The sequence below is a fragment of the Rhamphochromis longiceps genome, linkage group LG15 (assembly GCF_057381845.1).
Source record: "Rhamphochromis longiceps isolate RC_006_pf linkage group LG15, R_longiceps_female_GT1.1, whole genome shotgun sequence".
Taxonomy (NCBI): Eukaryota; Metazoa; Chordata; class Actinopteri; order Cichliformes; family Cichlidae; genus Rhamphochromis; species Rhamphochromis longiceps.
In genome coordinates this window covers 2,403,374-2,427,708 of record NC_140571.1, presented here as the reverse complement: position 1 = coordinate 2,427,708, position 24,335 = coordinate 2,403,374, and the positions used below count along the sequence as shown (strand labels likewise).

Below are 24,335 nucleotides of genomic sequence, written 5' to 3'. Positions count from 1 at the left end.
TCTTTCGCGACTCAGGTTAAATATATATGAGTCACTTAGATAAATTAAAAATGTTGTTGTTTTTTTTTTTTTTTTAGTATTTTATTTGTTCCTGAGTAAATCGGTTTGGCTGAGATTAAAGTTATAGTTTTTACACAGCTGAATAAACGTCAAGCAGACAGCTGATTATCAGAAGTGTGAGATGCTGGAGAATATACTCCGGTGTCCTGTTATATTTTAGATAGCAAGGAGTTTATTAAACTTCACCGAAACAATCTGCAAATTTCATTAAAATTGAATAAACTATCATCTTGTCTTTATTTTTAGTTAGCACCTTAAAAGCTTAAAGCTGTAAGCTAATGATAGTTATATAAGAGCAGATGCTGCTGGTGCAATAAGCTGTAGTTTTACGTCCAGTGGATGATGATCTGATTAGTCGACTAATCGCATAAATAATCGGTGACTAGTCGACTATCAAAATAATCGTTTGTGGCAGCCCTACAGCTGACCAGTTCTAATCTCTCACATCACTGTGTCCAGTTTCCAAAGACAGATCCCAAACTAAAGAATCCACAAACACACTATTTATACAATCTGTATATCTAAATTCATCTGTCATTAAAAAACACGATTACATGTAACTTTAACTGCTAAATAACATCATTTACACGTTTTAGTATCTGAGTGAAACAAGCAAAGAAAATTCTTCACATGAACAGGTTTTAAAAGCTGAATATTTATGTTTGTAACATTAGCTTTCTGTCCAGCTTGATGCTAAGCTACGCTAATTACCTCAGCGCTCCAGAGCCACACACACAGACCTCACAGTGTTATTATTGTTTGGATTTAAGATAAAACAAGAGCTCATTTATTTAAATGTAAAACTACGGTTCAATGGAGTGTACACCGAGTCGCTCTTGACCAGACCCACCAGTGCAGCTGGAAGAAAAATGTCGAAAGCAGAACCTAAAGTAAGTAGTTTAAAAGGATCCTTATACAATAACCAGATCTAATACCAAGGTCAGATCTGATAAAGATGCTATCAAACCTGAGATGACATCGGCAACAATCATAATTATAACAGTAATAAAGATAACACTATCTGACTGCTTCCACCTCTCCTTCCATCACCCAATCCCCCCACCCGCTCTCCCTCTAAGGCCTCCCTGCCTTTTCTTTCTGACAGTGAGCAGGTCCCTGTTGGCGCTCAGTGCTCTTTTATAATACTGTAGGAAAGGAGAGACAACGCGAGGGAGAGACAGACCGAGAGCAGGGGAGAGGGAGAAAGAAAGAGAAAGGGAGACTGCCAGAAACACTATACCATATCAAAGCGGCCAGAGCACAGCCAACACAGCTTTGATAGTGGGCAGAGAGGAGTGTGGGTCACAAAAGCGCAAGGAGAAAGGTTTAGCGAACGGTTTAAAGAGGGGAGCGTGATCTATCGGGATCCCCGCATTCAGGGGAGAGTGGGGTGGATGAAGCTTTGAGGTGGTGAGTGTTCTTCAGTCGGCTGTCCTGCAGTCAAAAAAAAGGGAAAAAAGGAAGAAGAAGCAGGGCTCCCTCTCTGTGTCTGTCTGTCTCTCTCCCCTCTGGCTTTTCCACTTATCTTTAACAAACAGCAGCTCAGGCGCTCAGCCACTGGTCGACAGTTTGTCCCGACAACAAAAAACCATGGCAACAAGCGCTGGAAGAGCCTGTCCGGTTCCAAAGGTTTGCCCTCTTTGGCTTCCCCAGCTCTCCAGCTTTGGCCACAGACTGGAATCAATAACAAAACAGCTCAAAGAGGCTGAGAGAAGTTTGCGATCGAGAAACCGCACCGCCTTGTGTTTAGACGAGAAAGTAAAGCAGTTTAGTAGATCACCCTTATCCCAGAGGTGGAAAGAAATTGCGTTCCGGTGGCGTGAAAAGAAAGTGGAATTTGAAAGATAGTGAAACGGGAAGGACGAGGGGGTGAGGCAGCAGTTTGTCAGTAACCTATGCGGTCCTCTCCGGCCTGCCTTTGCTGACGATACTTCCACGGCTTCTGCTGATGATACAACTCTGCTTACATCCTTCACTCCTCCCTCCCACTCCTACAAGCTGTTTTTAACGCCACACAAGATACCTTATGTCAACTGAAACGTGTTCCGAATGCTGACAAAACAAAATTCAGGCTGTTTACAAACTCGCAAACAGGCCAAAAGAGAAAAAGTGATATGAGCTATCGCTCGAACGGAGTCCCAAAAAGGCTCTTTTTCTCTGCAGGGCATCCTCCGGCACTTACAGGACTGATTTATCCCGTAGATACATTGAACACGGGCTTTATTCGCTGACAGCTTTCCAAGTATATTAATCCCGGTTATCCGAATACTTTCTTAAAGTGACAGAGCGTGGACGACCTCAAAGCTTTTTCCATGTTTGTGTACTCATGGCTTCGTCTATCGATGAAATTCAGGTAAAGTGAACTGACATCAAGTTTTTAATGCACTTTGACTTCTCTTTTTAAACCGATGAGTGAGCCAAGTGCCAATGAGACTACTGATACTGACTCTACAGATGTATAAAGCTTAGAAATAGTAAAAGGTTGTAACTAAGCAAGGTTATTAACGTCAACTAAACGTAAACTACAAACTAAAAGTAGACGTGAAACAATATTTAGATACCTAAATTAAAATTTAAAAAGTAGACAGACCTGTGGTATCAATTTTAAAATCCTACGTCCCTTGTTCTCCGGTTATCACATCCACAAAGTTTTCCAAAAACTTGACCTCTGAGATTCCAGCTCATCCGAGATTTTTAGCTGAGGGGTAAAAAGTATCCTTTTGAAAAAAAAAGAAAACTAACTGAAACAATTTTGTGAACGTGGCGAACAAACTAAAATTCAGTAGAAACAATCTGTTTGATAAAAATGTTACAGCTTCGTGCCTGATAACAGATGTTTTTATTCTGGATATCTGGCAGACTGTGTCACTGCTTTCTGTACCTAAATCTTGCCTCTGACTTACAGCCTGCATACAATAATAATTAAAAAGATTACAACTAACAATGAAACTAATAAAAACTAAAATAAAACATTTCCAAACATTAAAAACGGAACTGAAACAAACCCTGGAAATAGACTGAACTAAAAACAGAAAACTACAACTGCAACTAAGTGTCTAATAAGAAATGCTTCATGCTGCAAGCCTCACCTCCAGATCCTGAACCTGGTGTGTTGGTGAAGCTGGTGAAATTCAGATAACTAGGAAAAGAAAGCGCAGCTATTTTAACACACAAACTCCAGAAAATGCTGGAAGATCCAGGAATCCTATTAAGACGTGCCTTCGATGGTTTTGGAGGTGGTGCTGATTGGGTCGCGCGTGCAGGTTAAAGAGCATCTACTGCTGCACACTGGCATTCAGAGCTGCAGAGCATGTGTGTAAACGTCTGAAGCTGGTGATGCTTTGCCCATCTTAGCACAGTCACAACCTTTGCAGCTTGTTTTGCAGTCGCTTAGGCTGAATGGAAAAAAAAAACGAAGCTATTTTGGGAAGTAGGAAAAACTTGTGCAACGGAGTGAGTGGTTTTAAAAGGACAAAAGCTGAATTTGGGTCATGAGGGTTTTTAAAAAAATCTTTTTGCTGACAGAGAAAAAGTTTTTCACTTTCATGCAAACACTAGATTATATTGTTTTATATCCACACACCGTCACCCACTCCGTTACAGACCGCACTCTGTTGCTCATCGGTGCCACCACCCCTTCTTCACCCTATCCACCTGCCGTTTTTTATATAAACATTTGGGAATCCTCTCGATGTAGCAGTTAAGTCTTTTTACAGTCCCGTGATTTGTTTTTGTCGTCTCTCTCAAAACCAAATTAGGCACGAGTGCCTGTATGTGCTCGTCTCCCTCTTCATGGAACAGGCTGTGAAATTATCTGAAGCTCACTTGCTGAGTTTACACGGTTAATGAAGGTTCTTGTGGCAGACACAATAAGGAGCTGCCTTTGCTTTGTTCAGTCAAGATTTAAATAGGTTTGGCAACGAGCCCGCTGGTTTGACGATGAAGTGTTGTCTACTGGAGTGCTTATAAAGTAGTCAGTACTCGGCTAGGATTGCTTTTTTGGGGTGTGTTTTTCTGTCTGAGGCTTTGAGAGAGTGTGTGTGTGTGTGTGTGTGTGTGTGTGTGTGTGTGTGTGTGTGTGTGTGTGTGTGTGTGTGTGTGTGTGTGTGTGCGCGCACAGATGCTGAGTCTTGCTTGGCCTCTCGTGATGGAGGAGGTTTTTAATCTGCGGGGCTGCCCGCTTTAAACAAAGGTGGAATAACATTTGAACAGAAGTTCGTCTTCGCGTTGACCCTTAAAGACTCCGCAGTGTTTCCACATACTAAATAAAAAAAAAAATAGGCATGACTCCCTGTTTCCACTCACCCTGCTCTGGGTTGTGTTTTCTAATCTGCAGATTCAGAGAGAGGCAGTGAAAAAGAATGAGCATGACCGCGAGTAATAAAGACAGGAGTGGACAAGGAAGAAAGAGAGAGTGGGAGTAAAAGACAGAGGGGAGTTATATCCTAGGGTCATTAGCAGCATCTCAAAGTCACCTCGTCTTTCAGCGTATGCTGTTTGACAGGCCCTGCCAACAGAATTAGGGATGAGGGATGATGCTGCTGTGATTAGATGTGTAACTCAGGGGAAAGGCAGGTCCTGATCCACGGTCACGCGCGCGAGAGAGGGAGGGAATTGTGGGTATAAGCGATGCGATAACCTGCGTTTTGAGATGCGGTCAGTTATTGACTGGATAGCCCCCAGATCCTCTATTTCAATGTACGGCGCTGATGCGAGTCAGCCCGATAAACACCGCAGGCTCCCCCCCGATGAGTGAATTGAATTCCCAAATTACCAGGCTTAAGATAACATACCTGGCTAAATTGCCGCTCTTTATAAGTCTCAAATCTCTTTGTAGATATTCATCAAAGGCTGTTTCACTCCTGATGCGGAGAACACAGGAGATGGGAAATAGGAGAACAACACACAATGTGGTTCATATTAAGGCCTCTGATCTTCTATCTCGAGTCCCTCGTTTTCCACTACATTCCTTTAGCCAGGGGTGATGTGTGTGAGGGGGAGGGTGGGGGTGTGTGCTGACGTTCTCTCTGCCAGTGCAAAATATGTGATGAAGGCTCAGTGTTGGTCGGAGATTTTTACAGGAAAGTAAGGGAAACCTTGTGCTTTACCGGGCCTCTTCTTCCTCAGCACAAACTGAATTAGCCCCAGTGCAGCAACTGTAAGTCTTGACTTTCTCTGTATCGCTGCAGGAGGTATCTGAAACCCTCTCTTTTATGCTTTCAGTTCGTGAACCCAAGTCGGAAGTTTCCATCTGTCAAGTGCCAAATGAATGCCAGTGATAGTGGAGTTTGTTGAATAAACTGAGAAGGGTCCATCTGTTTGCTGCCTGACATTAACCCTGAAGACGACCGAGGTACCCACTCAGAGGCAGGCTAACACTTAAGCAGGCTCGAGGGGCTCTGCGGTTGTGCACAGGAACTGCGGAGATGTGGTAACACGATCCGGGAGGAGTGTAGCCGTGACTTTGATGGCTCATCAAATCCCAAACCTCTACACCCGTTTGCACTCTATGACGGGGCTTTGCAGAATCTTATGTGACTTTATCCCTCACCCTAAAAAATGGCTACTCGTGCTGCAATCTAATACTTGCATTCATTTCAGTAAGGACCACTGTAGTCAAAAAGAAGATTATTTTCATCTGCGGTTATATATATTTGGCTGCACGTCTCTGGTATCCAACCCCCCCCCCCTTTTCGAGTGCAAACATGGAAAGCCTGAGAGCAGCAGCGAGACCTCAGCACAGAACAGAGCATCTATGACAGGCATTAAAGGAGGAGCTGGGGTGGATTGCAAAGCGGGTTGAAGAGGGTAGGAACTCTAGGCAGGCAACTTAAACAGATATGTCAACTGGATGTGTAGAGAGATATAAGGAAAGTCATCTGGATTTTGGACTACCTCACCGACCGACCACAGTGTGTGAGGACTCAGGGCTGTGTGTCGGACAGGGTCGTCTGCAGTACGGGGGCCCCACAGGGAACGGTTCTGGCTCCGTTCCTCTTCACCATCTACACTGCAGACTTCTCCCACAATTCCACCCAGTGCTTCCTGCAGAAGTTCTCTGATGACTCTGCAATAGTCGGCCTCATCACTGATGGGGACGACAAGGAGTACAGAGGACTGACTCAAGACTTTGTGGACTGGTGCCAGCTGAACTACCTCCAGATCAACGCCAGTAAAACCAAGGAGCTGGTGGTAGACTTCCGCAGGCACAAGCATTCTCCACTGCAACCACTGAACATCCAAGGTATGGACATTGAGGCTGTGGACAGCTACAGGTACCTTGGTGTTCATCTGAACAACAGACTGGACTGGACTCATAACTCAGACGCCCTCTACAGGAAAGGGCAGAGCAGGTTGTACCTGCTGCGGAGACTCAGGTCGTTTGGGGTGGAGGGCCCACTCCTGAAGACCTTCTATGACTCTGTGGTGGCTTCTGCTATCTTTTATGGTGTGGTCTGCTGGGGCGGCAGCATCTCTGCTGGGGACAGGAAGAGACTGAACAGGGTGATCCGAAGGGCCAGCTCTGTTCTAGGATGCCCTCTGGACCCAGTGGAGGTGGTGAGTGACAGGAGAACGGCGGCTAAGCTGTCATCCCTGTTGGACAACGTCTCCCACCCCATGCAGCAGACTGTGACAGCACTGAGCAGCTCCTTCAGTGGGAGACTGCGGCACCCACGGTGTGGGACGGAGAGATTTCGCAGGTCTTTCCTCCCCACTGCTGTCAGACTCCACAACAAAGACTTTAACTGAACAAACACACACATCCACACATGTGCAATAACACTAAGTGCAATAATCCTTTCTGGCATCGTTGTATTTTTACTCAGTTGTATATAGCATTCGTATTCTATTTTTATCTTATTGTATATTTTTATTCTATTTTATTCTACTGTATATAGTATATTATTTTATTCTATTCTGTACAGCTGTGTACTGTATTTATTCTTATTGTATTCTAATTTTTGCCTCATAACTTTTGCACTGTCCACTTCCTGCTGTGACAAAACAAATTTCCCACGTGTGGGACTAATAAAGGTTATCTTATCTTATCTTATCTTATCTTATCAGCTGATCAGCCTGGATTGTGCCTGAGCTGGACTGAAATATGGCCAAAGACCACCATCGAAACAGCTTTGAGCCAACTTGAGTCATTCAGCATATCAGCAGCACTTTAATAATCGCTGCACACCACTCACATTTTGCACCTCGTCATCAAATTGTTAGACTTTTACTTTGTCAGTGACCCGGCATACAGACTGATTGCACCCGACTGACAGAATGGGCTCAGTATTAAGACCTCTGACAGTGTGCTGATGACCTTATGTTCACTATAGCCTCATCCAAAGGGTTCATGTGTCTGTGCAGCTGTGTTCCTTAGCACATCTACAAGAAGCAAATGCATGCGTTATGCATCTCTACATGAAAGCATTCAAATGCTTCACAACTATTCTCTGTTTCAGCCTTGAAAAGTGAGAAAGTTACTTCATTGTGTACACAAAATGCAGATGGAAATGTAATAAAGAAAAAAAGCATACTACTTCTGTAACAGTAGCAGTGATAGTTGCTGTTCGGCTCGTAAGACTGCAACTTTGAATGCTTTGGCAGAAAGGTGAGTCAAAAAGGTAATTTCAGTAATCAGTGCACCTGAGAAAAAGCACTCGGGTGTGTGGTACTACGCTTGTCAGTGCAGGCCATGCTAATAGAATACTTTAAGTGTTGAAAACTGTCCAGATAAAAAACACACCCTTAAACATGCAAAGCAAACCGGTCCAGTTCAATTCTAGTGCAAAGTGTTGGATATTTAGAAATTGGCCTATTATGCTGTCCTTTATCTTCTGTAATACATATACACTCAAATGATGAGGTTAGTATACACAAATAAACTCTGCGCCAAACGCTCAGGCTTCAGTCTGCTCTGAATGCTCTGCTTCAGGCAGCATTTTTCCACCCTTGGCTTGGATGATGTATAAGGTGCCACCAACACGTCCATCTCAGACACAAAGCTCTGGTGTCTACTCAAGCAGAACGAAAATATAATAAGTCCAATTTAACATAACTTCACATTAATATAGTTCTACTGAGCCACAGAGAAATAACAATATAACAAGATAAAGGATGTTGCTCTCACTTTTTTCAGTAAGCAGTGTCTTTACAAAGTATTTCAGTTTGTAGCGGTCTTCAGTAAAGTGGCAGAACTCCAGATTTCTCGACTAAGAAATCCTGATGGAACTCTACACGGACATTAGACTCCAGCAGATAAAGATCAATCAGGAGGCTTTCTGGGAAATGTAGTAAAAGACTTTGTTGTGAGGGGGGGCACAACAAAGAAAAGCGAATGACAAGTGCACATTAGGAAAATGACAAAATACGTTGGACATCCCAGCCTGATGATTTACAACAGCGTGGGATGGAATTTTCCTCCGAGGCAGGGCGTTCTACGCTTTCACCGAGCAGCCAGGGAATCTCCGGCGTTCACACTCGCACACACGCATGCTCGCATTCCTGCAAGGATCCACGGATGAATACAAATTACAAAAAGGCAAAACCGTGCACATTTGGATGCATTTGCACATACGTGCACTTGTTCTCTCTTCCTCTCCTTCTTCCCCTTTCGCTCTTTTACAGCGGTTTCCTGTGCGCACTGTCTACCTCTCATGGTACATTCAGATCATGAACACCCGGAGTCAGCAAGTCTGGACACAGCTGTTAAATATTCAGCCCAACATTCCCTCTCGCTCTCTCTCACAGTATCTCTCCGTCTTCCACCTTAAAACTCTCCTCTTTTTTGTCCCCACCTCTCTCCCTCCAACGTTACTCTATTTCTAGCTCAATTCTGTAGCTCTCTACGCCGCTACCAACACCGGCACCGCTGCTGCCTCTGCTCTCTGCTCTCTGCGCTCCACTTTCATTAAGGGGCTCTCCTCTGATAGCCCTTCATATAACACTTAATCATCATAACAATAAGAGCACTCGCTCCCCGACGAATCACCTCGAGGGGCCAGTCCTAAAGATCCTCCGCTAACTGATGTCATTAACTGCCAGGGTACCCGATTGGCTGGAGCAGCACGGGAGAGCCCGCCTTAGGTGTTTGACGGAGGGCTCAGCGGGAGCAGCGAGGGTCGGACAGGCCAAGGACATTCCTCTTATTGGAGAAGAGCTGAGAACAACGCACAGGCGCCCGCTCGTGCGTGCACAGGCGCAAAGGCTGACGCTGGGAAGCAGAAGACAAGGCCTGTTTGGTGTTACAGTCAGGAGAGAGATGAATAAGACTATTGAATAAGGGGGAGGGAGGTTTGAATAACAGTATTTTACATGAATGGATCTTCAGGGAAATGACTGCTCCATCGCTCCCTCCGCTCTCTATTTTCAGCTGCAATTTGACAACAGGGTTGAGCGAGTGTGTGTGTGTGTGTGTGTGTGTGTGTGTGTGTGTGTGTGTGTGTGTGTTGGGGGGCATTTTGGCTGATTGAGTCTCTGCCGTTATCACGCTGTGGAAGTGACAGCGTGCCATATTATGCTGTAGTGGGTGTGCGCATAGATGAACAGTGACGGCAGCTTCTTGCAAACGCACAACAAATCTGCACGCACACGCTCGTCCGAACCACAGAGAAATCACAGCTGTTCTCGGTTGCTATGCGGCAGTCTCACCATCGTCTCGGATAACACTCACGCGCGCATGCACATGCAAGTGTGAGACGGGGACAGTAACACCAGGCTTGGCAGGGTCGGAAGGTCACAGGGGTATTGTGACAAAGTCGCTTAGCAACAAACCTACGGCACATATAATTTGCAGTGCGATGGCCTCCCACCAACCCCCCGCCCCCTCCCAGCGTGCCCCTGACCACATCTGAATGTGGTTATAATGAATATGATGACAGGTGATGATTGTTTTGCACCTGGCTCTCCCACTCACTCAGTGTTTGAGGAGAGATGTGTTGAATGTGCCTCACGACAGACCATAATAAATCTTGTGCCACTGTAAGCGCTCCACGGTGAAAACAAAGTGTAAAGTTAGCAGAACACCAGCTTGTTAGTGTGCCACTAAAGACGAACACAAACATCAGTGGTTTAAGAGTTTTTCTGCTCCTGCTGTTCGAGTTCAAGTGACACCTGTCCCCTCCGTTTGTCTGAAAACGAGCTTTAAGGTACGGTTCCCTTGTTTCGTGACTGAGCGACGTCCCTCGATGACTTGCGTCCCTTGCGGCTTTCCGTACAGCAAATCCCTGCGAGCAGCTACCAAACACTAACACGAGTACAGCAAAGGGAAAGTGACTTTGCCTCCAACTTTTAAAAAAAAGTGTGTTTCATCAGGACTGCAGGTAGCTCAGCCCATCTGTGTGCTGAATTCTTTATAGGTTATCACAGGAACGAGGCTCCTGTCCTCTCTGCCTTGTTCCCTTTGTGCACGGTGACGCTTCAAAACAGAATCGGTGAGCTGCAAAATCTGGGCTGCTTCTGCAGAGGCTCGACTTTTAGCTGGGAATACGCCTAAATAGTACATTCGACAGATTTGTCTCGTTCGTCGAAATGTAAATGACAAACTGCCCCCGGGGTAGCAGCTAGCAAACATGGTGCACTCGTGCAGAGACAGCAGTTTTATAATGTCATCTGTGGCTGAAAAAAGTAACCACTAATGATGTCATCACGATTGCTGTAGGCTTGACAACTAGAAGTTTTGTGCTTTTTTTAAAAACAAAAAGCCATCATTGCAAGCTCAGGGTTAAAAACGCAGACACCAGTGTTTTCCATGCTGCATTATGGGAAGTGTAAATGTAGTGTTTTCGAAGCCTGATCAGTATTTACTACTAAGAGTTACCATGATGTGACTTCTGATGTTCTTCTACTACTTTTTTCTGAAAATCTCTTAATTCTCTGTTGTAACTGATGCACTGTGTTGGGGGTAAATCATTAGTATTTGAATTATTTTATTAACTAAACTCAGCAGCTCCACAGCACCAGGGGTAAGGAGAACCACTCCGGTGTGGCGTCTTCTGAACAGCTAGCTAGCTTTCAGCTCAGCTAACGCTATCATTGCGAGGGAAATTCACAAGCTTGTTGTTGGTTAGGTGCTGGAAGAGAAGCTACCAATGTAATAATTTCTGGTAACACATGAACTCTTGGTTACAAAGTAACAGAATACTGTTTCAGCATTCTTTAGATGTTACTTTTAAATGTAACATCACCTGACCCTGAGGCCTACCCTTTAGGTGGAGGTGTGTAGCTTTTCTAATGTGATGTTGTGTTATGTACGTTCCTTCACTGACTGAGACTGGGCCCAATGCAGCAGAGCCCAAAACTGCAGTTTTAGGGGCGACTTGAGTCTGGTTCCAAAAACGAGACATTTCCAATAAGCTTGGGTTTATAGAAAGAAAGTAAGTGTACTTTACTGACCCCCGTGGGGAAATTCCTCTCTGCATTTAACCCGTTCACACAGTGAAGCAGTGGGCAGCCATTGGGCACCCAGGGAGCAGGTACCTTGCTCAGGGGTACCTCAGGGTAGCTGTTCAGGGGAATCTAACCTCCGACCTTCCGATCATTGGGCCACCACTCTACCTACTGAGCTATCCCTGCCCCTTATAATAGTATAGTATATAGTAGAGCAGGGCGATATGGCCAAAAATATTTATCACGATATATATTTGAAAATTTGCGATAGCGATATAACCGACGATATAATTGATGCGAGACAAAATACAACTCCACAACATTACTAGTGCAAAAAGACAACCTTCCATTTATTTTCACTTAAACAAGAAGCTGGTTTTTATGTACATTAAAGCTTTATAAAAATGTAACAGTGCAAATGCAAATTCCTTGCTGAAAGTTTAACCAAAAGGCATTTCCAGTAGAAATGGGCTGACATATCCTGAGCATAACCATGTATAATATCCACTGAAGTTAAAAAGAGGTGCTTTGCAACATTAAACTGCAGTGTGCAGTACGCATTTTTCGGACCATAAGGTGCACGGGATTATAAGGCACATTAAGCGAAACAAAGCAGTCAGATAAATCAAACTTTATTAAACTCATTCTTCTTGCTTCCTCCACTTCTGTACCATTGATTCATTAATGTTGAATTCTCTGGCAGCTGCTCTATTCCCATGTTGCTGCAGTATATTAATGACTAACCTCGTATTGTGGATGGATTATCTCAGTTGTTCTCCTGACTGAAGTTTGGTCCGTTTACAGCATCCTGCCATGCGATTGCATTTGTCTCTAACCATGAAGAACCTTCACGTTAACTTTTATAAGTGGAAAAGTGTTAGTGTTCGTCCTCCAGCTTCACTGTTTATGTTATGCTAACATAGCTGTGTCGCTAGCGATCACGTAGCACATCATTATATACCAGCTAGCCCAACTTCAGTAACCCTGCAAACGTCGCTGCTGTTTAGTTTCCTGTCTTCATTTATGTTGGAAGTGATAGCAGAGCTGTACGTTTGATTTTTTTCAGAAATCTCTCAGTCAGAACATGCAATATCATGCTTAAGTAACTAGCGAAACTAGCGAGCTAACTTCCGCTAGCTTCCTGCTAACTTCTAACTCCGTTAAATGTAATAACTTTTGTTTTCATGGATGCCTGGAAGTTAAACTTTATAGTTACACCTGGTAAAGCAGCAATGCTGATCGTTTTATTAAAGATGAAAGAATTTAGACAGTTTTTAACTCTAAGTGATGCTGCAGTGTTGTTTGACCTGAAGCATACGGAGTTTAGGACCCAGATTACTCCCAGATTTAAGAGCCTCTTAGTCCGACAAATATGACAATAACAACGGCCGCTTGCATGTTCTGCAAAAAAATGTGCTTTGTTGTGTATCTAACGGACAAACACCAAACCAGTTCCACATCACTGAAGTTGCACCATTTTTACAAACCAATTCTGGTTCATCTGTTTCACTCAACAATCGGCCATGTGCGTATGAAAACAAAGGCACTGCGCATGCGCGTTTTACTCCCATTCTATCGCGATATTTCATTTTCCTATCGTTGCCTAACATTATACCGGTATTACCGTGAACGGTATAATATGGCCCAGCCCTAGTATATAGTATAATAGTTCATAAGAGATTTTGATTGACAGATGTGCCGACACAGGGCTCTGTGGCTGATTAGTGTCTGCTTGGCTTCACTACCAATTGTAGTCAATGAATCAGACTTTTGGAATATTTTAATAGAATTAAAACAGGTAATATGGCCTACAGTGTGGTATGGACCATGAGTATATTTCTGCTTTGTTTTCTGTTGAGCAGACTTCTGTTATTATTATTATGAGTCAGTCTAGTCATCATTAATTAGCAGATATACATGTTTGTGTGTCTCCAGGCTTCTTGAAGGACATTTAAAGCTTTTCTTTGCATGTTTCTGCCTTTTGTTCTGTTCTTTGTCAAGATGATCCCACACTGCTCCAATAATGGGGAGGCCAATCCATGCTTTTCTGCACTGACAGTGTTTGGGATCATTGTTATGCTGGAAAATGAAGCCAATGCCAATCAGACATTTTCCAGACGGTGCTGCCTGGTGGATCAAAATCTGTCAGTATTGTTCTGCATTCATAAGTCCATCAGTTCTGACAAGATCTCCAACACCACTGGCTGAAATACTGCCACAAAGCATACACAGCCTCCAGCATATTTTACAAATGCTTGTAGACTCTCTCCTGACCTCCCCCAGAAATACTGGCAATGATTTGAACCAAAAATGTCAAATTTGGAGTCATCACTACATCCGCCCTGCCACTGATTTTCAGTCCATTTCTTGTGTAATTTGGTATAGCCTAGCCTCCTCTCCCTTCAGTTAGAACGGCTTCATGACAGCCGTCTTTCCACAGAGACCATTTCTGATGAGGCTTCAGTGAACAATAGATGGATCTACCGAAGGCCCGGTGTCAGGTCTTTGCTGGGTTTCTTTTTTCCTATTTCTTAAGGACATGACTTTCAGATGCTGTTTATCTGCTGTAGGCAGTTTTCTTTTTTAGGTCTGCCACTTCTTCTTTTGTCTTTCACTTGTCCGGTTTCCTCACATTTCTAAGGATAAACTGAACACTGTGCTGAGATATGCTAGATTTTCAACTAAAAGCTCTTTGGGAATCACCTTGTTGGTGCAAAAATACTATGATGTGGCTGTCAAACTGTGTTCCCATTGCTAAAGAAATGAGAACAAATGATGTGACAGGCTGCTAGTAACAAAGTGCCTAAAGACACAATTTCAAATTGGTTCTTTGCTAAGCTGTCTGTTATGTGTAGATATAACACTGGTTCATCTCTTGAGTAAGGTGCTTTTTTTTAAGCTTGAATGATTGAAAAGCAGACAGCGTCCAAGGAAAAACTTTGAAAGACCTTCAGAAAGCCTGGAGAACTATTGCTCAAGACCACTTTAAAAAACTACCAGAAAGTCTGGCTCCTTGAAAGCAAAATATAAAGAAATGAAAGGTGGCTCGAGACTTTTGTAGTCCTCAGAGGATTAAGAGCATCTGCCATCATTTACAGTTGACCAGCTGATACGTGTATGCTCACGAATGACAGGAGGCTCAGCTACTCACTGCACGCTCCTCTCCAATCTGCATCTATACATCTCTGTGTGTTACCTGCATCTTTTATTCCACCTTTGCCTTCTACCTGCCTTCACTTCAGCTTCGTTCCACAATCGAACAGTCAAATATCAGGATTCATTATCGTATGCAGAATATTCGTTGACAGCCCTGAAATGAAAACCCCACAAAGGATATGCTGCGTTTTAACTAACAGCTCTTCGTTGAGTTAACTGTAGCAATAATTGCCAGTGACATTTTCTTCACTACACACACATTTAACGTGTGAGTCATGCGCGTTATTAAACCAAAAAAAAAAACCCCCACAAAAACCAAGGGACCTGCTGAAGACTCAATAATTATATTTCCTATAAAACAGTAGAAATAATGAAGTCCTCTTGTTTGGCATTAGTCAAAACAAAGTGCTGCCTGCACTAAAACCATCACAAAATCAATAATAGAGATTTTTATGAATCGAGTTAAAAGCAGTGGCCTCTCCTTTTTTTTAACCTCACTGCCTTCATTTGGTTAGTGATGTCACACGTCAGCCCCTCTGTCTACTCCGTCTTTCTCCTTTCCGCTGTGTGCAGTGGAACAAAGCAGAGATGGCAGAGAAACTTATCTTTAAAAAGAAACTGCACTGTGTTGTGGAATAATTTGGAAAACTGTCACAGCGAGCGAATCCTATCTCAGAGGGTGCCAGTCACACACACACACACGCATACACATAGTGTTAAAAGCATGCGTGCACACACACACACACAAACAGGGACTTTGGTGTTTACATCATATGGGAAGGTATTTTTTCCCCTCACCCTGCCAGGGAACAGGCCCACGCACGGACACAGACGCTGACTAAGGCCCTAAGACTCCGGGGGGGGGGGGGGGGGCGCATGTGTATATAATCAGTTTGGTTGTGTATCTATGTCGAACTGTTACTAGCTGAAGCGGACTTCGCTTGGACAGCGTTCATGATCTGCTTGTGCTGCTATGGTCTTGTGTGTTTGTGTGTATTTTTCTTGCTTGTGTGTGTATATTTGCGCAGTGGTATCAAACAGTCCTGTTCAGTGTTAAGCTGCTGCGCGGTTATGTACAGTACTCTGTTTGTGGTTTGGCCTTAGCAGGGCTGAGCTAATGCTAATCAGTTTATTGGGGAAAATCTGCATATTTTGTGTTTCTCTGTGTGTCTGCACGAGTGTGTCTACTTAAAGCATTCTTGTGTGTGTGTGTGTGTGTGTGTTTTGCTTCCCGGTTCATAAACTTTTAAGCCACCGTGCGGTGTGATTTGCCCACGGTTTGGGGTTTGAGGTTGGAACGAGAAAAAACTATCAGAGGACAGCAGAAAGACAAAGTGTGTTTGAGTGCACGTCTGCGTGTGTGTATTCAGGTCCGTTAAAAGCTCCCAGTTCTCCGATCCAGATTTAGATGGCTGATGTTCAGAGCGTCAACCACAACACTTGGAGAACACAACAGGCGGCCTGTTCAACCCGAGACACAAATAGAGCAGTCTTCCTCTGTGCTTAAAAACCCCGTAGCTCAAACGGAGAGCTAAAAACAGATATTTCTGTGGCGCACTGAAGAAGGCCAACCGCTAAAAAAGAAAAGAAAATCACTCTTTCGCCGTGACGCTGTGTTTTCTTTTGCTAAAATAAGAACTGGCGAGTACAGTATCCGTGGAGACGACCCAGCACCATCTCTTCTCCCTTTTCATTCACTGCCTGCCTGCAGTCGTCGGCGAATCTCGGGATGAGAATCGACAAAGGTCAGACAGTCGCAGATGGAGGGCAGCAAGGCGATGGAGTTACCCGTCGCGAGACACTGGGGTATCCATTTCAAATAGAAGCCTCTCTCAGGGGGCTGTAACGAGCTCTAACACTGTGTGTGTGTGTGTGTGTGTGTGTGTGTGTGTGTGTGTGTGTGTGTGTGTGTGTGTGTGTCTATGAACGATGCATACAATACCAAAAAGTATCCATTAGCTGTAAAGTATCTTCACTTTAACAGAAAAAAAAGGGGGAGGAGTAATGTCATTATATAAATCAGATGGCTCCTGAGGTCATTTTTGTCTTCACACATGCTTTTGCATGCCAGCATACACACACACACACACACACACACACACACACACACACACACACACACACACACACACACACACACACACAAGCAGTGTATGGCTGCATCCATTTATGACATCACTGTAACTAGCCAGAGAGAGGAGAGTCAGAGAGAGCCAAGCTGACGTCATCCCATTCACTCAATGTCAATTACGTAATCACGGGGTCCGACGCCTGCAGGACAGGCACGCCGTGCACGGGTTTTTGGGTTTTGTTTTGTTTTTTTGTGATTGCATGAAGGGCACATAATTGCAATCTCATGTGCGAGAGGAAACATAAAGTGAGGCATGCTGATGACATCATCAGCGGGAGGCAGCTTGGCGTGAGCGTGGCGGCTGTGACATATCGAGAGTGTTGGGGTAGAAGAGAAGGAGACAGAGTGCCGCAAACAGACCGGCTGGAGGAGTTATGCAACGCAAATCCAACTCAGACTAAAAAAGGGCCTTTTTTGCCTTTTCCCTGTGTGTGTGTGTGTGTGTGTGTGTGTGTGTGTGTGTGTGTGTGTGTGTGTGTGTGTGTGTGTGTGTGTGTGTGTTTGTGTGTGTGTCCTAGATGACTTTTATGTAGCACTTTGACTTGAGGCAAAGAGTGCATTAAAAACGCACAGGCACTCAAGCGTACCACTGAAATCTGCACACACGCGCGCACTCGCTCGCCCCCCCACTTATAAACAAAGCTTCCTAAGGACAGGAAATCCTTCCACCCACGTTCCTGTGTTGCTTGGCAACCAGAGCAGCGTCACCGTGTGCATGCCTCTGCTGCTGAAAACGCACAAACAAGCAGACAGACACACACACATTAAACTGCAACTCCTTAAACGCCGCTCCTTTAAAAGCACCGAAAAAGAAAATCGCCAGATCGCAGAGCCAAAGCCGAGCAGACTGATACTCGCCACAGCTGCCCTCCGATTCGTCAGCTATGGATCTACACCAAACATGACATCACCCCTTGTAAACATAAAACACTTTTTCCCCCTATTTATGAGCTCTATTTTTACACCCGCTGACGTCTTTCTATGCACGATGCTGCGCGTGCGCGTTTGTGTGTGTGTGTCAGTGAGCATTTATGTGCGTGCACTATCTAAGGATGCGACCGCCAATAGCTCAGCAGGACTTAAGGAGAGAGGGGCTAATTGAGCAGAGGTGCCCAGCACTGTGGACAATGAGTCCATTTCAAATCAGCAGGAGGCCTATTGAAGACAATTATAACCTGGGGGATACAGAGGAGCATTATTCTTCTAAGCCATCTCGGCTACTTTGGCCGGCTGCGTTTCCACTGCAATTTACAGCCCGTCTTTTAACTCTCCGGTTGCATTAACATATGAACCTGTGCATGAAAGGCAAAGTTCATCAGCCCTAATCAATCACAGCGGGCTCAGTCATTAACTAATAAATAATTCCTGAAATACAACGATTACCGCAAACACACAGAAGGAGCGGCTTTCTTCTTCACTGCAATCAATAAAGCACCGCCACAAGTTCAAGTTTACAAGTTGTTTCTTGTAAATAAATAAAAACTCACGGTATATCTAAAAGTCACATATTTAATTTGTTGTCATGCATATTTGCCAACTGATGATGCTTTATTCAGGAGAGAATCAAAAGACACTTCCCATCACAGTTGGTGCATTTACCAGTGAGGCGACGGCGTTAAAGATGCTTTTGCTTAATGGCTCGTGCTAAAAATTTTCCCGGCTTGCTATCAGTGTTTTCAGAGTCAGGAGTTCCTGACTGAGTTTTAAAAGATCTGAAGTCAGCTGGGACAACACTGAATCTCGGGGCACTGTTGGGTGCTTAAAAATCGCTATTAAGAAGTTCAATTATTTTTGGAGCTGCTTTGCAGCTGTTAAGTAAAAAAATACGGCGAGTGGGAGTATTTTAGCGTCTCGTGGTGGACTACGGATTACAAGCATAGACTGTATAACTGACCCACTGGTTAGCAGACCTGAGCATTTCTGAAACCAGATACCACATATAACAACAACAGGTAGATCTGATTGTGACACTCACTGGATAATTGAGTGTCAGTCACACAGAACAGCTCATCCTGCTTTGTCCAGCTTTTGACTCTAACGGGGAAAATAATTCACAAAATTTGAATGTTTTATTCAGTAAGATTTAAATAAACCATAAGCCATAAACGTGTTGAGAAAAAAACATTGACAAGGTGACAGAGAACGGGAGCTGAAGGCTGTTTTCTCATAGACTGTTTTGTACTTTAATAACTATGTCCATCTTTTATATACAGTCTGTGATTCCAACATTAATGAAACAAAAGCTCTTTTTTCATCTCTGAGTGGAAATAAGTAGGAGAAAAATAATCTCAGTTCATAAACTAGCATGTTAGTTAACAGTCCTGACATTATGGCAAAATATGCAGAGATATCAAATGAAGCTAGCATGCTATTCAGCTAGCCCTGGCCTGTGCTGTTTTGTAATACCACACTTTACTTCAGCGCCTACCTGTAGCGTACAATCAAGAGGGGCTTATGTTGCCTCAGAGAATTTAGCAGTGTAGAGGTGGAAATATAAAACTTGTATAACTCTACACAAGGGGTGGCTGTAGCTTCTCCTGTAGCTGTCGCCAATCTCAGGGTCAGCTTTGCTATTTTTGCTGCTAGGTTAGCAAGGTCCATAAAATGCTAATTTTCTCAAAACTGGAGCACTCACTTCTTGGAATTTCTGTTGGTTAAAATGACTCTAACTCATACCGTCAGATAATTGTCTGAATTATTATTGTCTGAATTCACTTCAAAGTTCCAGTGTGGTGACTCATATTAGCTCAAGTGGCGCTTACCCAACAGCTACCGGCAACGCTTGCTTGTCGTGGCAACCATCCACCGCGCATTGCAGCCATGCTTATAATACTTAATCACTTTAAGCATTAATAACACTTCAAAAGGCTCCGCCTCTGTACAGTAGTTATGAAGAGGAAATTAACCATAAAGACCAAAAACATATTCTACCCAGGCTCTGAACGTGCTTTTTAACGTTGTTAAGTTCGGCATTTTAACACTGGCGTCTATGGGGAATGCCCCAAGTGGACATTTAGAGGAACTGCAGTGTTTGCCCCTGTGTTGAGTTCATTTCTAAATGTTGCCACCAGCCAAATGCTCCACTGAGGGCAGAGTGGACTAAACAGTAAAACATAATTCTCTCTTGTATACAGATATATTTAGTTTGAAACAAAAATATTTCAATATAGTATCCAGTTACTACAAACCAGATCACGGACCACAGATGTCCACTTTAAGTGGAAATTTCTTAATAAAAAAGTACTCCATTACACAAAGTAGTGATTATATTTGCACCTGTGTCTATGCATCAATGTATTTTGGAAGAAAGTTTTGCTACATGGTAAAATTCAAGGGTTTACAATGAGGATATTGGCTAACAATAAATATAAATAGTGTAACCATATTTAGTTTGACCAGGCAGGAATCAAACTCTTTACAATGGAAGTAGCAGTGCGATCGTCGTCTGTGCACTGCCTTACTCTGAGCCCAGATATGGGCCATATCTTCACACAGCACAACAGCTGATTTAACTATAATCTGGTACTTTTTTTCTCCATTGTTTTTTTCCGCCAGTTTACCTTCGTGCTGTGTCCTCTTTTCACCTATAAAACTTAAGAAGTCAGGACATTTTTTTTCTCACTTTTGCTGATAAGGTGCACTTCTGTAGTGTTTACCTTTCAGAACTAAATGTGCTGTAGCCTCTGCTGTATACTTTGTTCTGACGGTGCATTTCAGACACACACGTGGCTCAAAGCCACAGCTGACCAGAGCGCTTACTGCGTAGCTCTGAGCCTGACCAGTGCAACGAGAAATATTAAAACTGCCATTTTTTTGAGTGTTTATGTTGAATAAATCACGAGATGACATCCAATAAAAACTGTATTCAAACTGCATACTACTCAATTCATTCACACATGAATTATAGATCCATTATGGGCTGTTTTAGCTGTGCTGAGGGAATCAGACAAACAACAGTTGTGCTGAGAGCACTAACCCACTGATCCATCCATACCAATTATCTGTGTCTAGGGTGGAGTCTGAATTCAATATTCAATTTACACAGTTCAATCTCCCATCAGAGCTTCCAGCTGGAAAAACTAAAGGCGTCAAAACGGCCATAACGGACAAAAGCGGCATAAGCCTCGTCTGAGAGCTTCAACTGTCTCCAAAGTGAAAAAGAAGCGGGCTAACTGAACGTCGCACCACAGGGGTGTCCATTGAGAGACAGTGAGAGGTGGAGGGGCGAGAACTCCATTGAGCTCAGCCATGGGGGGTCAATATGTGAATGAACGTTTGCCATGGAGGTGAATTATGAATGAGCAGCTCTCGCAGCACTCCTGGAGAGAGCATGTCAGCCCCCCTGTCTCCTTCGCTCCATCCTCTCTTGCTTTCTTTCCATTTCTCCTCCTCCTCCTCCCCCTGCTGCTGTCCTAAAATCTCCATCATCCTCTCCTCTCCCCTCCGTCTCTGTCTCATTTCTCGCTACTGGATTAATCTTCTCATCTGCCTCATTCTTGGTCAACTGATCTCCTCCCCTCCCCAAACCTCCTCCACCTCCTGTCTCCAGACCGGGTTGAGAAGGGAGGGGGGGGTGTGACGGAGGTAGAGACACACGCCGTCTGTCTGAGAGAGACGACAAAACCCTCGTCCTACTTAATTTGCGCAAATTCAGTAGGACGCACACACACAGTGGCACATAAGATAATGCAAAGGCAAACATTCCTGCATGTGAAAAAGCAGATGCATGCATTAAGTGTAAGGCTTTCAGACACACACACACTTCTCCCAGCTGTTCTCCTGGCCACAGAGCTTGTGTGTGTGTGTGTGTGTGTGTGTGTGTGTGTGTGTGTGTGTGTGTGTGTGTGTGTGTGTGTGTGTGTGTGTGTATTCGCGTGTGTGTAATCCAATGTGCTGCTGCTCAGCCTGTGCCATGCTCTCTCCTCTGTTGCTGTGCGTCTGATCAGATCTGCCTCCGTCAACCTGTTTGCCGTCTATGGCTCACAGACACACACACACTTTTTCTCTCCCTCTCTATTTCACACACAGACACACACACACGTTTCAGAAGCTGTTACTACTTATCAAGCCTCCTTCAAGCTTGGGAAAAACAACATTCATTCAGCCTTGGTTTCGTCGCCGCCAAGTGATGTGTTACCTGCTGCACTCCAAACACCTGAGCGCGCGCACACACACACACACACACACAGTGAAAGAAAGGGGAAAACGGACTTAAAGAGAGTGTTTTGCCCCTATTTTTCTCTCCTTCAGCCTAAAGTAGCCTACCAGGAAAAAGAAAAAGTGCGTTTGTGTTGGAATGAGATCACACTGTTCCCTTAAAAAGTATCCACTCCTTTTGATCCCTTCACTCCAGTTTACAGCGGTCACTTCAGCTCACTTTGGCCCCTTTTTTAGCTTGTGGAAAACAACCTTCATAACTCTCTCTTTCTCTCTCTCTCTCTCTCTCTCTCTCACACACACACACCTGTATACTTACATACTTACAGTGACACACACACACACATGCACACGCACCTCCACAGCACTTCCCTTTAAGTGCAGAGCCGTGCAGCACATGTCATCATCACACACACACTCACACACACCTCTGCCAGACCTGCATTAATGCCACAAAAAGCCCAGTAAAGTCACCTTAGGATCCTTCTGTGTTCCAGACGAGCCCCTTCTTCACACTCTTCCTCTCCTCTTTTAGACTTCTCTCTCCTCCTCTCCTCCTTTCCTTCCGTCCTTCCTACCGTGCTATCCGTCAGTCCTTCTTCTCCCTCTCTCCCTCTTTCACTCTTCGTTTCGGTACTCGGTCAGTTCCCAGCGTTTTTCCCGAGCCCCTCCATATCCGCCCAGCCAGTCGTTTCTAACCGCCGAGCAAGCGTACCTACACACACACACACGCACACACACAAGCCGCTTCTGCGTTCCTATGGTCTCTCTCGCTCTCTCCCTCTGTTTATTCCTCTCTGAGCTCGCGCTCTCCCTCTCTCTCTACTGTCGGAGAAGAGCTCGGTGAGCGTGTGTATGCGCAAGTTTGTGTACGTGTGCGCGCGCGTGGATGTGTGTGTTCCTGTGCTGTGCCTGCTTTGCCCCGCCAGCAGCAGCAAGCAGCAGAGGACTTCCCCCGGTGCCCGCCCTGGGTCCTAGAGAGAGCTCTGTTCCCTGAAAGAATGCCATTGTGTACGGAAGACATGTCCAAAGATCGTCTATAATCTTAACAAGACGATTCATTCACCAGTTTTTTACCACACACACACACACACACATACACACACACACACACACACACACACACACACACACACACACACACACACACACATATGTAGCAAAAAAATGCAGTAAAAAAAGGTAATATGATAATATTAAAGTATAATGATTATCATATTACCTTTGATTTAATAATAAATCTTCAGTAAGATGCATTTTGAACACACAAACATTACTAAATTAAGGAACTAATATATCTATCTATATAGATATAGATTTATAGATATATATCCTTGTGACATAGATACAAATAATTAAGTATTAGAACATAAGAAGGCTATTCAACAAAAGGTTCGTTTAGCCATTATGACATCCAAAGCTAAAATGTGGGATTTTATTTATTTATTTATTTATCTTTAAGCCAGTAAGTTGTTTTGATTCTGTACCTAAGTGGTCGCTATGGCAACAGCAGGGCAGAGAGGCAGATGCAGGGAGTCATGCAAGGGAGTAGAAGCTGTTATAGATGGCGGATGGAGGGGCATTCTGCCCTTTTGCACATCAACTAGACTGAGCTCCGTTGGACGCATTTGCCCGGGTCATAAATCACATTTTCATTTGCTCATGTCAAGTAGCCTTAACACCGCTTCCTTTACCTTCTCTGTCTCTCTCTCACGCACACAGGCACACGCACACACGGGGTTCACTCGGGTCTACTTAGAAAAACTTGACTGCGTCGCCGTGTGAGGCAGAAGTACAGCACCTTTATTAAAATATGGCGTACGCCTTTCTTTCCTAACAGAGTGAGTCATCTTCTTGAACTCGTTTAATCTCCCGTGCAGCTACCGTCTTCCTCATCTCCCTCCCCCTCCCTCCTCTCCTTTCCCCATCCTGCCTCAGAGCGTCATCAGGTTACCATAGCAACGGCCCGCCTATGGGAGACAGAGATCAGATCATTATGGACCATGGGATCCAGAAACTGAAGGACATGATTTTTTATTTTTTTTTCCTGTGAACACAGGAAGCAGGAACCCTTAACAGGAAGGCTTGAACACCTTAGTTAAACAGCCAGAGTAGTGAGAACTTTGACTGAGCAGGTTTTTTGACGGGCAAAAAGCAGCTTTGATAATCCATTTAAACCCTTCAATAACATAAGTAATGCGTGCCTACCACTCCTGCACGTTGCTAAAAATAGAGTAAACTTCATTAGATATGCAAAATAGGGTGCTTTGAGATGTAAACACGTAGCCTCCAGAAACAGTTCACCAGAACTTGCTTGCCACACTTCTGAATTAATGAATCTGACAGACGTGGCAGTGATCAGCCCACTGAGAGCCCACAGCAAGGAAATCCAAATGTGCTCTCTTTTTATATATATGGGCGGGGAAATGGAAGCGGGCAAAGTGCG

General features: G+C 44.2%; 1 protein-coding gene across 1 annotated transcript in view; it reads right to left on the bottom strand.

Annotated features, from left to right (window-relative positions):
- The window catches only part of ches1 (checkpoint suppressor 1), a 66,087-nt gene extending 43,281 nt beyond the window's left edge, over positions 1–22,806 (bottom strand). Inside the window, exon 1 of the mRNA XM_085381755.1 lies at positions 22,364–22,806. The gene's annotated coding sequence lies outside the window, so the exon portion shown is untranslated. The remainder of the gene's footprint in view (positions 1–22,363) is intronic.
- Between the last annotated feature and the right edge of the window lie 1,529 nt (positions 22,807–24,335).